The 16,413-nt window shown below is 46.0% G+C and overlaps 1 protein-coding gene across 1 annotated transcript in view; it reads left to right on the top strand.

Moving 5' to 3' along the window:
- Nucleotides 1–1,286: 1,286 nt before the first annotated feature.
- Nucleotides 1,287–16,413, top strand: part of ARHGEF5 (Rho guanine nucleotide exchange factor 5) — a 36,620-nt gene continuing 21,493 nt past the window's right edge. Inside the window, exon 1 of the mRNA XM_086758304.1 lies at nt 1,287–1,354. The gene's annotated coding sequence lies outside the window, so the exon portion shown is untranslated. The remainder of the gene's footprint in view (nt 1,355–16,413) is intronic.

Raw genomic sequence — 16,413 nt, forward strand, 5'->3', positions numbered from 1 at the left:
CCATGCCACAAATAATAAAACTGGGGTAGTACAGAATGAAGCAACCTACTCTGCTTATTTTGCCATGGAATGAAAACCCCAAATCTTCTGAATTTGACCCTGTTATAATGATGACACTAATCAGCTGTGTCAGAATTTCCCTTTTTCCTGCTGCTCCCAAACGCTTGTTGTCTTGTACCTAGTTGTCCTTCCCTTTTCTTCTTTCCCTTTACTTATGCCTTTTCTCTGCCAGGCTCTGTTCCTCTCTCCCATGAGGGGGAGTCTCCCTACAGACTGTGTGCCCCTATCGCTACAGTCAAGCTGGAAGACAGGGACAGAATTTCCTTTACTGGGAACTGATACGCTGTCCTCTTTCAGTCCACAGCTGAGCACAGCAACCAGAGGGAGCTTTGATGCAGACAGGGCTCCTCAGGATATTTACCTGTGTACCTAGGAGAGACAGAATGCTTGAGAACGGTAGCTGTGGATTCAGATTTTTAATACAAGCTACCGAGTTTTTCTACCCACATCCCTCTCAATTTCTTCTTAATCCAGGTGTTTAATTAATTTACATTTTGTTGACGATCTCCGATGTAATCTGGGAAACTCTGAGGTCTGCCGCTGCGGAGGCAAAGCCCCGCTATGTGTAGTGAGGCAGACTCTCCTGACACCTGGCACTTTTCCTCAAGACCCCAGCTGCCTGTTAGGGGAAGGAAATCCAAAGCAGGAGGGTTCAAGCATGCAAAGATAAAGAGTGACATTAAGGAGCATGAAGACAATAGACCCAGGTAATGAAGAAAAATGTAAAAAATAATAATAAAGAGGCCCTCTGTTTCTTGAGCTGGTCCGGGGACCTGGGATCAGCGGGGTCAGGTGTACTCGCTCTGCTTTTGCTCTGCAGGCAAAGCGACGAAGCGCTAAGCGCCTTTCCCTCCCCTAAACCGGGGGCAGGGGCAGTTATTATCCCGTGGCAATTAAAAAAACAAAAAAAGGCAAAATACCTTACATTCGGATAGACAGCGAGGCGCAGAGGGCTGCGCCCTGCCGGGAACCGGGACCGGGACCGGAGCCGCTGCCGAGGAGGCAGCGCGGAAGGCGGCGGCTGCGCCCTGCCCCGCACCGTCGGAGCGCAGCCCGTTGCCGGCCGGGCCGGGCCGCGCCGCGCCGCGCTGCGCCCCGCACGTCAATCAGGGCGGCCCGCCTGCCTTCCTGTAGGTGTGCCCGGCTCACCTGGGCGCTCCGCACTCATGACATACCTGCGGCCCCGCGGGACGCGGGGAGACGGCGGCCGGCTGCCGAGGGCGGGGGGCCGCAACGGCGGCGGCGCCCGGGGGGCCAGCGCTGGCTCCGGACCGGCCATGTGAGGCCGGCGCAGGTAAGGGCGGCCGGCGGGGGCGGCGCGGCGCGGCCCGGCGGGAGCGACGCTGCCGTCTTCCCGGGAAAGGCGGGGTGAGGCGCGGGCCTGGCGCCCGGTCCCCGCGGAGCCCGGGCCGGGCCGGAGGGGCGGCTGCCCCCACGGGACCGGGGTGGCGAGCGAGCTCGGGGAGCCGGGCAGCTGAGGGGGGGGGGGGAAGAGGGGGGAGGACTCCACCATCTTAGGACCCGAGGGGGACGGGGAGGAGGGATCTCCGGGGCGGGACGGCGGGCCTGCTGCGCTCCCGGGCTCCTGCGGGCCCGCCGTGCACAGGTGTGGGTGCGCGGGGAGGGCCGCCGTCGGGGCCCGGAGCCCCGGGGAGCCGCTCCCGCCGGGGTCAGGGGGTGGAAGGGGGGGGCCGGTACGGCGTGAGCCCCGCCGGGCCGCTGCCTCCAGAGGGGGCGGTGAAGGGGGCGCCTCCCCGCCCGTCCCCCGGCAGGCCCCGGGGGCCGCAGCCTTCGCAGCGGCCTGTGCGGGACGGCGGGGAGCGCCCGCTCCCCCCCCGCCCCCTCCCCGCTCCTGCTGCTGCTGCCGCCGGCAGCAGGTAGGGCCCGAAGCACAGGCCCGGTCCCGGGCTCAGCTGCCAGCAGCTGGAGCCTCTTCCCGCAGAAATGGTGCCTCCCACGCAGGAGCGAGATCCCACGGTGTTCGCTGGGTGTTCAGCTGCAGCCGGGCCGCCCGGCCGGGAGTCTCAGGGCTGTGCTTGAACTCTGGACACCTTGTTGTTTTCCTCCTTGCTCTGCTGCCTGGCGCCTCGTGACTTTTATGGCCTGTCACGGAGGGAAGGCAGAGGAACGAAAGGCGAGGTACTTGCCTGCTGCTCGCTTCTCATCTCCTTCCCGCAGCCGCGTCGGAGCCTTGGCCACTGCAGCAGCTCTGGTGGCAACCTCAGCACCTCGGGCAACCTGCCAGGAGGCCTTTGAGCTCACATGGCTCTCGCCTGACCCATTCTTCCCCCAGCACTCTTGTTATCCTTAGGCTTGATGCTTCATTTATTCCCAGAGGTTGGATAAGACGTGGATTAAACATGGTAGGGAATACAGGGGTGGGGAAGGAGATGTGAGCTCAACTCGTTGACTTGTTGCAGACTTTGCCAAGGAGCTGCTGGATGTGGAAGCTATTGGCTTCTCCTTGAACTGTGTGCCCGTTCTTTTCAGACCAAGACACATCTCTAATGTGTTGTTGGAAGTTTTGTGACCTGATTCTCTGGTGTTTTGGAGTTTCTTGTAACCTAAATGGCTTGTTGGAGATGGCTCAGATGAGGGCAGAGTCCTTTTAAAGGGTTACACAGGAGGGAGGTGGCTTGGTTTGGAGGAATAATGTATGGGTGACCCAGATTTCAGAACTGAAACTGAATTGGTTGAGGAGGAGGCATCTGTAAATCAGACTTGAAGTTGTACCAAATGTGAATAATTCTTAATTCTTGGTTACTGTTAATATTTGGAACAGCTCAGCTGGTTTCTGTGTAGAACCTCATTTTGCCCACTTGTGACTGAGGGTAGCATTTGTACTGTACTGACTGTACAGCAGCCTAGTGATCTTGATAAATCTGAGTGGGGTTACGCGATGTAATTGCTAGTGACAGCAGGCAACTTGGCTTGAGGCTGGTGCTCCTGCTGAAGCCCCCTGTTCCTGCTGTCTGAAAGAGTGGGACATGAGTACTTCCTCTGGGAACCTCTTGTACATCCTGATAGATTTTGCTGGTAAGACTCTGTTCCCTGAGACTTTAAAAATTTAATCCTGTTAACTTTAGATATATATTCTTGCTCTTGTTCTGTTGAGTCTTATCCTTTCTTACAGTTCACTTGTTTCAAGTGCTTTTTAGAGGTAAAGAGGTAAAATTTTGCTGTAGGTTTCTTTTTGTTTGGTTGGGTTTTGTTACATACTCTGCTTTGGAGTCTGGTTTAAAGTGGGCTGCTTTATTTATTTAGTTTGAAGTCATGTAAATTACATTCAATCTCCATTATTATTCCAGGCAAATTTTAAGAAACTGCCTGCAAAAGATTTCAAATTCTTAACTGGAATAACATTTTTTTCCCAAGAATATTTGATTCTAAGAGTTACTATACTTTCTGTCATTTGGTATCTTTCCAGTTTGATGTTGGCTGCTTTGTTACTGTTTAGCTAAATTATACCTAAGCTAGCTTATTTCAGTAGTCATGCTTGGTAAGTTTTGTCACTTCTTTCAGCTTTGCAGCTCCTCACTGAACTCCTGTTTTATCTTTTAATGAAGTACTTAGAAGTTACTTCAGTGCAAGTGTAGTTGTAATCTATTGTTTTGGCACTTGGGCTGTACAGGGAGAAATGGTTTCCTTCTGTGAGGTGATCACACAGTTGATGTTCATGGTATCAGCCATTTGGGGACAGATGCCTTATTCTGACTCCCAGCAGGTATTTACATTCCCAGCTGGTTATCACTGCATCAAATTCAAAATTCTATTAGAAGAGTATCCAGTCTTGATTTCAAGATATTAAGTGATAGACTGCAGTGGTTCCTCAGGTAAATTATTCCAATGGCTGATTACTGTCGCTGATTTCTTATCTCAATCTGTCCAGCCTGGTTCCTAACCACAAAGTCTTGCTACAAATTTTCATGCCAGATTACAGAGCCTGTTGCTGCCAGAATGACACATTCCAGCAAAAAGATGGCCTATTGTACTGCAAATTTACAGCTGTTATTCCAGGAAGAGGCAATCGTGGAGCTGTAGTCATAGGGTGACTGGTGTGATTTAGAGCAGCGGCTAAGTATGCCTGGCTGTGGAGTCTGTGCGCAGACAGGGCTTCTGGAGAGATGTAACTGAATAACTTGTGTTGCTTGGAGTACTGCTTCATGTGATGGGTAATCCAGCGTAACGACAGGCTGCTGCTGAAGGAATGATCCACTTCTCATCCAGTCCTGACTGCAAGCTCCTGCTGCTTCCCTTGGATTGGATGTAGTGATCCTCAAATCAGTTCAGTCACTGCTCTAACTGAAAATTAACCATCTTCCCTAAACAAAAAGTATGACTTTTGGACCTGGAAGTTGGATCAGCCTGCTCTGTGGCCAGATGGTGCCAGGGCTGATGCAAAAGGGTAGCATGCCACTGGGCATGAAAAACGTGGAGAGGGACTACCTCTTTCAATAGCAGCCCTATGCCTGTTCTGGATTAGATGCAAGAGGGAGTTGTGCATTTAGTTCCTACGTTTTTGCACTTGGATAAACAGGCTGTGGTTGCACAAATCCTCTCAGCTGGCGCTGCCACTGAAAGAAGCCATCGTGCCTACCTGTTGTCATCCACGGTCGTTCCCTGCTCTGGTTTGTTGCTTCTGGTGGTATCTGCCTATACCACCAGAAGAGAAAGGGCGGCGTGGGGTTGGGAGTAAGGAGGGCAGAGGATGGAGCTCCTTTTGGCAAGCTGACGAGCTTGTGAAACTAAGGCTTGAGATGCAGGAATTGTCACAAGCACACCTTACCCTATCGTAGTGGAAGCTAATGTATTTTTTCACATTCTGTTTGCAGCAGATGTTTGAGAATAACTGCTGTGATTTTCTCAGTAGCCCAGGTTAATTCTGTTGCATGACTTGGGAGAACTGGGTTTAGGTAAGCTGCATTTATGTCTTCAAGAAGTGTGTGTTGGAGTTAAGACTTTTCTGTGGGAAAGAGCATTTCATGTACAAAGAAGAAGGTCTGTGCCTTGGCTGTGACGTACTGATACCTATGAAAGGTTCATCACTGCAGAAGAGCTGCAAGCTCATATATTTGTGTGTTCTTGATGTGAGATTATCAATGGTTTTCAGTGCCTGAGCCAGCTGAGGTGCTCTTTTGGGAGAGCTTTGTTAATCTTGTCTCCTCCATTAACAAGAGATTCCAGCTTTCTTGCTCTTTGAGTGGAATTAGTTTGCTGGCACAAAACTCATTCCCCATCTATTCTTTTAAACACCATTCCTTCGATTGCAATGCTGAACACTGCAGGGGATGTGGAACCGAGCCTGAGGTGGAGACTAGTTTTGAGCTCACGGTCTGAGAGCTGGACTACAGCTAGATGAAGTCACAGAAGAAATTCCCATGACTTTAGTACAAGTTCAGTGCAAGGTCAGAGGGAGGGCTATTGGTTTTGATAGTGGGAAAAATTTAGGAGGGGGAAAGGTGATTACCATGACATGTACAAATCTATGTATGTAAATAGACACCCATATGTAAATGTATACAAAACAGAGAGTGTTCGGATGCTAGAAGAGGTTGAGAAGGAGTGGCTATAGAAACTGTAATTGGATAGTATACGAGAAGTGAACTGAAGTGGGAGGAAGCGCGTGAACGTGCTGCTCAGAGAATACTGCATTAAAGCAGAGCTGGCCATAAATTAGCTTCCCGTGAGTGTATCCTATTTGCAGTAAGTCACATAGAAGTGTGTGACATTCAGACATCAGACTACTACCTCTTTGTAGTCTCAAATTGAACATCTAGCTGCACGCGAGTGCTCAGTGTGTGAGGTCCACTGCCATCAGCCTTGCTGTGCTCAGAGAGCGTTTGGCACTGGAGTTTCTGCTGCTTATCATACACACAACTTCCCAAATCCTTACCTGGGTCATGCCAAGGTGGTGCCCAGGGAGATCCATGAGCTTGGTGATCCCCTGCATGTGGCACCCGTGAGCAGACTCAGCCTTGCATAGAGTGTGACTTGGAGGAGAAGAGATGAGGAACGGCTGCCACTTCATCAACAAATCCAACAGCAGAGTTTGAGGATCCAAAATACACCGCTCTAGAGGGAGGGGATTAGGAGCCCGGTCATGTCAGGACATGAATTGTTCAGATTGCAGAAGCTCTGAGATAACCGGGGGACATGTGGCGCAAGGCCCAAGTCTGGGTTATGGACATACCTGTAACGTGTTGGACCTGGTCGTTGTTCACAGCTGCCACAAGGTGGCTGCAATAGCTGCACATGCATATTCACTTACTAACAGAAATAGATGTCCAGATCAGTGTTAAACTAATACATACATTGCTAGTGGGAGGGGAGTGGTAAGAAGATGCTTTGCTGGGCAGCTACAAAAAATAAGCATATATAAGCTTTATGGGATGTACACTTTATACTCACAAAAAATGGTATAATGATCAAAAGTGCCTGCAAATATTCTTTGAATAGGATAAATCTTAACTGGGCCCTTAGATCTCTGTTAGATTCCTGTCCTGTGAGGGGGGTGCTATTGGAAACTTTGTAAAAGTACACCAGTAAGGGTATAGCTTTGCTGGTGTACTTCATTTCATAGAAGGAAGGATGCCATAGCCATACTGGTGCCTAGCAGAGCTGTGATGCTATAGCTGTGTATTTAGTGGGTCTAGTCTCTAGGTAAAATCCTTTTGGCGTGGATTAAGTTTGAGCTTCTGTTTAGACACAGAACTTTAATGTAGGTATTCCATAATGCAGACGTCCAAGTGTAACTCTAGACTTGTGAAATGTAATCTAGGTGCAACATTGGAGTCGATCTCTTTTGTGAAATACTCTGAGATCACTGTCTGTTTTTACAGGTGAGAACTGTCATGTTGATAGCACTGAAGCTGAGAAGGTGCAGTATGTATGTTTCCCTATTTTTATAGCAAATTATGGGTCTTGGCGTGTTTTCCTAAATATGCAAGTGATTGAGAGAGATGGGTTTACCCCTCAAGTTGCCCAGTAATTTCTTAACAACGTCTGGTGCTGTGTTGAAAGACAGCAAATACATTACTGCACTTTTGCTCTCTTCCTCATCCCTAGCCACCACTGGGAAGAGGGAATGTTCTCTTAGTGCACATGGAGGGCACTGAAAGGGAAACTTTCTTGTAGGCACAGGGTCAACACTACTTGTTTCAGTCTGAGTCCGGTGCCGTTTGGCAATCTTCCTCTGACACTGTTCGTGCGGTCCATGTTATCTTCCTGGCCCTGCACAATGAGTAAAATGAGCTGTGCCATTCATAGAGGTGCAGAAAAAGGAAGATGAGCAATTTGGACATATGCTGGACATATGTGGGCACAATGAAATGTGCCGTATCCTGGAAGAGTAAGGCCAGGCATGCCAATTATGTCATTGCAGTCTGTGCTCTGACCAGTCAGAAGGGAGGGTCAGGGCCATAAAAAGCAGCCTAAAGCTGTGGCTGTGTGTATAGAAAAATCATGACAGCTGAGTTGCCCACTGGGTGTTATCAGACATATCAGAGCCATTTTTCCTTTGTTCTGTATACAGTGTCGTTTTTACCTGTTCAGCTACTGAATGTGTAATAATAGTGATATCAAAGGCATGAAAATAGGAATCCAAGTGTAAAAGGGGAAAAACAGATTGACTCTGATAGTCGGAGCAAAATGACTTTTTAAAAGAACAGAACAAGAAAAGATGAGATCTACTGGATTGCATGTGCAATGGAAACTGGGATGAACAGAAATCTCGAGTTCAGCAAGGCAATATGAAAGCAAGTATGCCCTGAACTGTATTATGTTTTACTAGCATATTTCCTTTGGTAAGTTAATTTAAAAGATGATATTGCACTAAGTTTGGTTGTGACAGTGGAAAAGAGTGAACAAAGTGCACTTAAAGAAAAAAATATCATATGCTAATAGATGCAGGAGCTGAATGCAGAAGTGTTGAGTTAAGCATGTGCAAAACCAGCAACTTGGTTTTAAAGAAGGGTTTGGTAGAGAGAGAGGTTTTTTTGCTCAGGGGTAGCAAGAAATATCCAATGCTGTATGTCCTAAGCTCATAAAATCGATGGATTTGCAGAAAAGGTCTCACCTGAATGTGGACACACTGAGAAATAGACAACTTTGAGTATCTGACATGTGTGAGGTTATGGGGCGGGAGCTTTCATTGACTGGGCAGTGAGATCCCTACAGTCCAACAGGTATGATAACACTGAGTATTATAGAGTAATACTGATCCAAAATGAGCTGAAACAACTAATTATGGACACTACTTTGTGTGAAAAATGTGTTTATTGTTTGTACTAAGCATCTTTGCAGCACAAAAAGAAAATACCTTGGTAACTTGCTTTGTATCTTGAAGAGTTTGGAGGCAAAAGACACAGAAGGAAGGAAGAGAATGGGCAATCAATGTATTTTTGTCAGTGAAAGGATTGCTTAAATAAGACTTTGCTTACAGTTGCAATCAGATACAGAGTTTATAACAGGGCTTTGCATATTCAGTACACTAAGCAGCCATTCCCTGACTAATCCTCAGAGTATGTCTGTGAGGTAGGAGAGGTTAGTATTATGTCAGTTGCACAGATGACCCTCAGAAATGGCTGGAAACTGCCAGAATTAGGAACTGACGATTCTGCTGGATGAGGTCTGGGGATGAAGGCACAGTTATTGGTTGCCTTGGGGGGGGGGGGAAACAGCTTATAATCTAAGCTTTTTTTGTAGATCCTTCCTTTAATGAATGACCATAGTGGGGAATTGAAGAAGGGAAAGCTCCTACTATCCTAATGTGAATGTTTCCATTTAGGCTGTGTTATGTTACTGATGATCATAGTTGTCCTTTGTGGACCCACTAGCTTAAAATTTCTAGGTGACCACATCTGTGTTTAACTGTTTGTAAGCTGTAGCTCTTAGTAGAAGCAAGACTTGTAACAGCAGTCCTGTGGATGCATTTTACCACCTTCTGTTAGGGTAAATGCTAGTAGAGCAGGAATAGCCAAAATTTTGAAGTGCAGGGTGTTTCCCATGTGTGCAACAAAAGCAGTAATGCTGACATCTCCTGCTGTGGGTATAGCTATAATTTGCACCTTCTGTAATGTGATTGCTTCTTGGGAGCCAGTCTACCATGGTCTGTGTCATACCTCCCGTGTAAAGCGCTGCCAAGGGCAAAAGAGTAAATTTATCACATCAAGACGTGTCATTGTTCTTCACTTCAACAGCCTCCTGGCAGTGAGTTGCAGCCAGATAAAACTGTCAGCACTGCAGGATCTGCCACCAAGCAAAGGCTCATGAAGCAGTAGTTGGACTCCAGTTGTTAAACCCTCCTGCTGTGCTGCCCCTCCTCGACAAGGACCAGTGCCTCAGCATCTCACTTAGTCTGCTGCAAAGGTGCGATCTTGCTTGTCTTGCCCTCAGGTCTCTGTCTTAATTCAGTTCTTCTGTCCTGTTGAGCTGGAGACTTGGAGAAGTTATTCACTTTGTGCCCTCCTGCCTGTCTGCTAATGTGCTGACTAGCTGGCTGTCACACATGGCAGAGGAAAGATGCTGGATTCAGTAACAGTCAGCAAATATTTGTGCTGAAAGCCGGGTTCCTAAAGTGCATCAGTCTGGTGGAGGAGAGACTGAAGATCCGTTTTCTGTACAAGAGAGTATTTAGGAAGAAGACTTTTAAGAGAGAGAGAGCTATGCGTCATCCCTCCCTCTTGGGCATGATCCACTAACACCCTTTGCTGGTATCTTCCCAGTCCTTTCCCCTTCAAGCACTGCTGTTGCTCTTAGCTTTCTAAACTACAACGATCATACCAGATTGTACTCTCTGCTGTAGCCTGTAGTGATTTTTTTTTTTTTTTTTTTTAAGCGCAGTGAAGCATTTCGCCATGTGCCAAGTCTGATAAACTTGTTAGGTGAGTTTGATGGGCAGTGTCAGAAGTTACAACTGAGAGCTGCCTGTGAGGCTGAACTGGAAGAACTCTGCTGTATCTCATTGAACTTAGGAGAGATGGGAAGTTTATGTGTTTATTTATGTCCTGCTGATCAAAGCATGTTGCAGGTAATGGGAAAGAGGGTGAGCCGAGTTTTGGGTTTCATTTAACTGGTGCCTATAGCTTCCCAGGGGAGGTTCTTCTTTCATGCTAAAGTATATTCAGCTTCATTTAGAATATAGCATGCACGCTTGCGTAGACTGGTGGATGCGAGTGTACAAAGGACTTTGCTTTCCTTGGCTGGAGCTGGCATTATTTTGCGATCGTGTCGTAAAAGAGGTAAAGGAAATTGTATCGGGTCTATATTACACTATTAGTCATAGTGACTGTTAGGAGTTAAATTGCTTCATATTCTAATTTCTCACTAGCACATTGAAGTCATGAGCTTGCAGTGAGTTTAAGGCACACAGACCTTATTTTAGTCCCCTGCATTGCCATCTGATAGGGTGGGACCTGGGAGGGGAAAGAGAGAGCTAGTTTTACATGCCACAGAGTTGAGGAAAAGGAAGCCATAGGCCAGTCAAGAGTCAGAGCTGATGTCTTCAGAGACTGCCAAAGGGCACTTTGAGGATTTTAATTGCTCAGCTAGTATCTGAAGAGCCATGGAGCCATCAAGGAATACTATTTTAGGGAATCATGAAGGGTGGTGGTGGTAAGCATGCTCTGCCCCGTCATTCACATGCAGAAAAATGAAAATGGAGGGAGGAAGGATTAAAATATCTGTAATTGTTCCTTATTCATTGAAACTCATTTAAATATTAAAGTGGGGAAAATATTGTAATTACTACATCATAGAAATGCTAGTGATGTTTCTGAGCTGGTATAAAATCTGTGCTTTAAAGTAATACAGACTTGGTACTGTACAGCACGTGAAAGCACATAGGCAGAATTTTTGCCCATTGACAAATAAGGGGAAATATTGCTGAAATAGGGAATATCAGTATTTTTGATCTGGCTGTGCTATTTCTTAATCTTTTTTTTTTTTTTTTTTTTTTTTTTAACGTTCTACCTGTAGGGCTTTACTATTTTTTTTTTCGTTTAATTTTTATAATATGCTATGTTAATTACTGTACTAGGAACTCATGCTAAATCTTAACTACAACATCTGTGAGCTGTAATTACTACTATAAACTTTGAAATAAAGTCGTAGTAATTGGTGAAACTATTTATAGAAAGCATTTAATAAGATTGATGTATATCAGTTACACCATTTAAAACCCTGATTTCTACAACTTTTCACGACTTGTTCTAAAAGTCAAGGTCGCAAAAATGCCTTCCCCTCTCCTTCCGTTTGGAGTATTTCCCTGGTAGACTTTGCAGAGTGTTTGAGGAGATTTCCAGAGCTTTCCCTAGCATCTCCTTCTGGCTGTTACTCGTCTTCAGAGTTGCTGACAGGGAGCTGGCTCCTTTGAGTTGATCTGGTTGCCATGCAATGTCCTTTTATACCCACTCCTTTGCTGCTGAGGAGAGATAGCTGTGTTTGGGTTCACAGGAACGGTAGAGTCAGTGACACTAGCAAGACAAGGAAACGTTAAACCATAAAATAATGACTTGTAGTGCCTGCTTCTAACTTGGAAGGATAGGAAGCATGTTAGTAGCAGAGGGCCAGTACTGAAAATGTAAAATTTCCCTGCTCTGCTGCTTCTGTTGTATGTGGGCTGGTGAGGGTGCACCTGTTTCAGCGTTTGAAGCACTTGGCAGTCACACACTGCAAGACACCTACGCTGGAGCGTCAGGGACTTGCTTGTAGATGCTGGGTGTGGTTTCACCCTACTTTAGGTCTCAGTCCAGGTTTCTGCTTTCCCGCTCGGCAGCCCATCGCCCAGCCTCTTCTTCCTGTCCACTCCTTGCAGTTGCTGCTATGGCTTGTACATCTGCATGTACGTCGACTGCAGGGAGCTGTCATTTTTACTTCCCCCTCCTCGTCATACCTTTATGGCTGCTCACATCATTCTGCTTCTGGGTTGGGTTTTTTTTTTTTTTTGGCTAAATAACTCCCTGAGCTGGCTCAGGTATGGTCACGTGCCCACTGGCACATGGGTGAAGATGGCAGTAATCTGGATACCTATTGCCTTAATCTGTTTTGGATTTCAGGGTGCCACATCAAGCCTTAAGCAAAATTTATTAGGACCTGATTGCAGGTGGTATTGGATAGTCTGTACAGTCAGCAGTGGCAGAAGGAGTTAAAGGAGCTCTTCATCTTTTTAGGCCTGTACCATAAACAGATGAACTTTGCAGAATATCTGCAAATACCTAAATTGGGCCTGATGAATTTGATTATTCAGCTTTGTTAACCCAGTTATACCACAGCATATTTCTCTGGCAGTCTTTTAGTTTCTGGTGGCTCACATAGCTCACTGGATCAGGTCTAAATACTCTGCAAACAAGTTCAGTGTCATCAGTCCCGGCTGCTGAAGAACAGTAATCAGGTAGAGGGGGAAAGGGGAGTTGCCCTTGCTCTCGCTACTCGCAAGGTAAGGCTTAACATTTTGGCTAAAAAAATTAGGATAAACCTAGACAGCAAGATCTAATTTTTGAGCCATACTTTATTTTTCAGGTCTTTTCCACACCCGTTAGAGGCTAGACGTGCATTTTTCTTAATTGTAAGCCAAAATTCTCATGTAACCACATGATTCTAGGAAGTGGGACTATATGAAAAACAGAAAATATTGTGATGTGCACAATAAACCTATGCCAGTTGGCCATGCAGGCGTTACACTGTGAGTAACAACAAGTTTTCCATGTGTTTGCATTAGTACCTTCCTATTCAGCACCCACACAATTCCTGTGGCTTTGGGTGTGTGAAGCTATTTTTCCACAGGGAGAGGGAAGGGGTCCTGGCTGGTGCTTTCCCACATTTACATTTCTTATAACATTTTATTTATATCCAATACTTTTTGCTCCCAATTGCAAACATATCTCATTGTGCTTGTTAGCTTCTTCAATCTAACTACACCAATTAAATTTCCAAGAAAGAATGGTTTGTTCCCTGAAAAGCTGGGTTAGAAGGGGGTTGTACCAAAACCTGTTTTCCCTACACACATCCCTACATCCCTTTTGGATGGATTTTTTTTTTTTTTTTTAATCTTTTAGCTGCAGTTTTCAATACAAAGCTGCACCACTGTTACCATATTGCCAAGTATTTCTGATTGTGATAAAGTCTCATAACATTTCTTTCACTTTTTTTTTTTTATAAATCTCATTACTGGAGTCATAAAGTAATTAAAATGCTGTGAAGAGCTAAAGCTGAAAACCTGCATTCTAAAAGAACAACATGAAGACAAATGAGTTCAAGATTTTTAGTTTTTGTTGATGTTGCTATCTCATGGTATTGTGATCCCAACAATTTTTTGTTCTTCTCTCCAGTTGATGGTACTGACTATGGAAGCCAGATACAAGGTACAGGTTTCTGCTGTAGGTATAGCTGTTCTGGCTGATGAAGTTGTGCTGGTAGAAGTGATTAGCATGGTATGACATACCATTAGCATGGTATGCCGTTTTGTTGGTATTTTAGGAATTGCTTTGGTTGCATAGGATATGCTTTACCTATTGATACAAAAGCAGCGTTTTGCTAGTATATTAATGGCTGCATGTATTTTGCTGTATAGCTTATCAGGCGTCTCGTATTGCTAAAATATTCCAACTTTGTATCTTCTGTTCTGTAGGGCTCTGACAGCTGTCAGTAATGGCACGAAGTCCTACTGTTTTCAAAGTGAAACTTGATCTGGCTGTGAAAGAGGTTATATTACGTGTTTGCCAGGAACATCGGACAGGATGATTTCAGAGGGCCTTTCTGCAGGGGAGGACAGTTTGTCCCAGTTCAGTTTGCTGAATGTTGTTCATCCTTATCTGTCCATAGCTTAACTGTGCTTAGGACTGGTACAGGTAACGTGACAACAGCTGTGCTCAGCAATGGTTCCACTGTGCAGTCTGGGCAAGGCCGAGCTTTCAACTGTGTTTCCAAGCCCTTTGATGTTTTAATGGCATTTGCATCTGTCAAAATGGTTTGGTGCAAACATTAGCATTCTTTAATCTGAGACTCAAAAACAGCAGCGTGGGATTCTGGCTCCTGCTTCTGTAGCATAGTAAGAGACTGTGAAATTTCTGCTGCTAACTGGAGAATCTTTCCCATCCAGGTCCTGAACCACTGTTTAAAGAGAAACTGAGAACTCCTCTGGTTTATAGCATGCTGCTGTCTCAGAACATATATAGCATGCTGCTTGTAGCCAAGACTGCACATCATAGCTTACATCTCGGAGGTCTTTGCCTCCTTTTGTGTCCCAGATGTTTCTGTCAGTCTCCATCCCCAAAGTTTGCAGAGGTACCTATGTGGAGCAACATGCAGTGACTCTTTAGGTTGCTTTCACTGCAGGAATTCTTCCTGTCTGCCTAGTAGTGTCAATAGTCTTTCTACTAAGCTGCAGCAGTCAGAGCTAAACACCATTCTTGTTTGTTCTTGTGCTAGAAGACTGCAGAATATCCAGGCTTATCCAGTGCTTTTATGAATATAAAACTTAAGCTCTGTTTGAAGTGAACCAGGTTTTTTAATATACAGGTGGCTCCATTTTATCTTAAGATTGAATGATTTTTATATTATCTCTGGGAGGTGCAATGTGCAGTCGAAGCCACGGTCTACACTTGCTGTTTGGCAAATGTTCAGTAACAACTTCCGAGGTGAAATTTTGTTCTACCCAAAATGTTTCTTTGTCTTTTTTTTTTTTAAAGCTAGCATTAAGTATTTTAATCCACTTAAATGGAAACAAATATATCCTTGGGTTTTTTTTAGCCAGTTAGTGAATTGTTAGATAATTTATATGTCCAGTATATCTCAAGTGTGCCTACCATGAGTGAAAGGTAGTGAGATGCTACTGGGAGTGTTAAAAACTCGGACAAACAGCACTGGTGTGAGTAGGAGGTCTCATTCACGTTTCTTGAGCTTCAGTAGCAGCTTGGATGCAATTTCCAGGAGAGGAAATACTATTGACAGGTTTGAGTTTTTTTCCCCTTACTGAAAACACTTGAGGCGACTCCTGGTTCCCAGAATACTAACAACATGTAGATCGTTCAGCACAGTGGTAGACTCTGCGTTATTTTGGCACAGACCTTTTTAGATTGCTTTTCTTGTTCTGTATATTCTTTCCTTCAGCAAGCTCCATCTGCTTTCCATACCCTTAAAGCTTTCTCCACATAACATTATTTCCCTCCTTCATTCTTATCTCTAGTGCCCTGTGTAATCTCTTCCTGAGCTGAAGAGTTCTGACCTCACTCCTTCACCTCGCTCGATGGGCTGTACAGTGATAGAGCAGCCCAGGGTGGTGCATGAAATCGGTAATCGTTTCTTTGTAGAGGAATACATGCAGTGGGCATCTCTCTCAAGGAGGGGACATCCAACTGAGAAAGCAGCCCTAAGCATGGCATGAGTAGCTGTATCAAAATAAAAACTGAGACTTGTGTTAGGGCAGGCTTTGTGTTAGAGCAGTTTTACCAACCCCTTTCCTGAGTGTCTCACTGAGCTGAAAGAAAGTGTGGCCTCCCAGGAGAGATGGTAACTTTGGTGGCAATTCTGCACTGTGAGCTCTGGATTTCTTATGGAGAAAGGCAGGCTTTGAGCTAGCCCCCACCGACACAGCTTCTTTTAAAGTGTTTCTGAACTGTGTGACAGAGATGATTAAGCTGAGCTGAAATAGCAGGAAGGGGCTCGGGGCAGCCTTATTGCCCTTCAGGTGGTTGTTACAGCCAACACAGAGCCTTTTCCTGCTTAAGCTGCAGCACTTAAAGCTGGCTTTTGCATTTCTACACCAAGCTGTGGTTGCGCCAGCAAGGATATGCCCAAACAATGGATTGGTTACAAAAGCCTTTGTTTTAATAAGAAAATCAGTGTCCTTGTCCACGTTGCTCAAAAGTTGTTGTGAGTGGCTTTTTCCTCTCACAGCCTGAAGTTCTCGCTGCTCTGTCAGAGAAGAGGAGGATGGCCAGGGAGCCTGGTAGCCTGGCAGGCTGCAGAGCATCTCTGGCTGCCGGTGCAGCTCCGATGGGGCGGCTGGGCCCAGCCTGTCGTTGTAGGGCAGGGCTTTCTCTGCTGGGAGCGTGTTTGCAGCAGCCTGGGTGTGTGGGCTGCCCCAGCACCTGAGGCAGGGGCAGCGGGCTGGGGAGCACAGTCCAACCCATCGTTGGGGTCAAGGCCGTCTGGAAGGTACCCGGCACCACGCAGGGAGGGTGAAGGTGGCACACTGAAAGCTAGGTCTCTCCCCAGTTTTGGAGGAGGAGGAGGATCTCAGGGCTCCACTTAATTCTCTGTTGCCTTGTTTCCTGGCTAGCTGAAGGGCTTGTCTGTGCTTGATAGCACTTGTTATTTCTCCTTTCTTGTTTGTTGGAGGACGGGGAGGAGGAAAGG

This window comes from Chlamydotis macqueenii, chromosome 1, assembly GCF_036417535.1.
Source record: "Chlamydotis macqueenii isolate bChlMac1 chromosome 1, bChlMac1.mat, whole genome shotgun sequence".
In the NCBI taxonomy this organism is placed as follows: Eukaryota; Metazoa; Chordata; class Aves; order Otidiformes; family Otididae; genus Chlamydotis; species Chlamydotis macqueenii.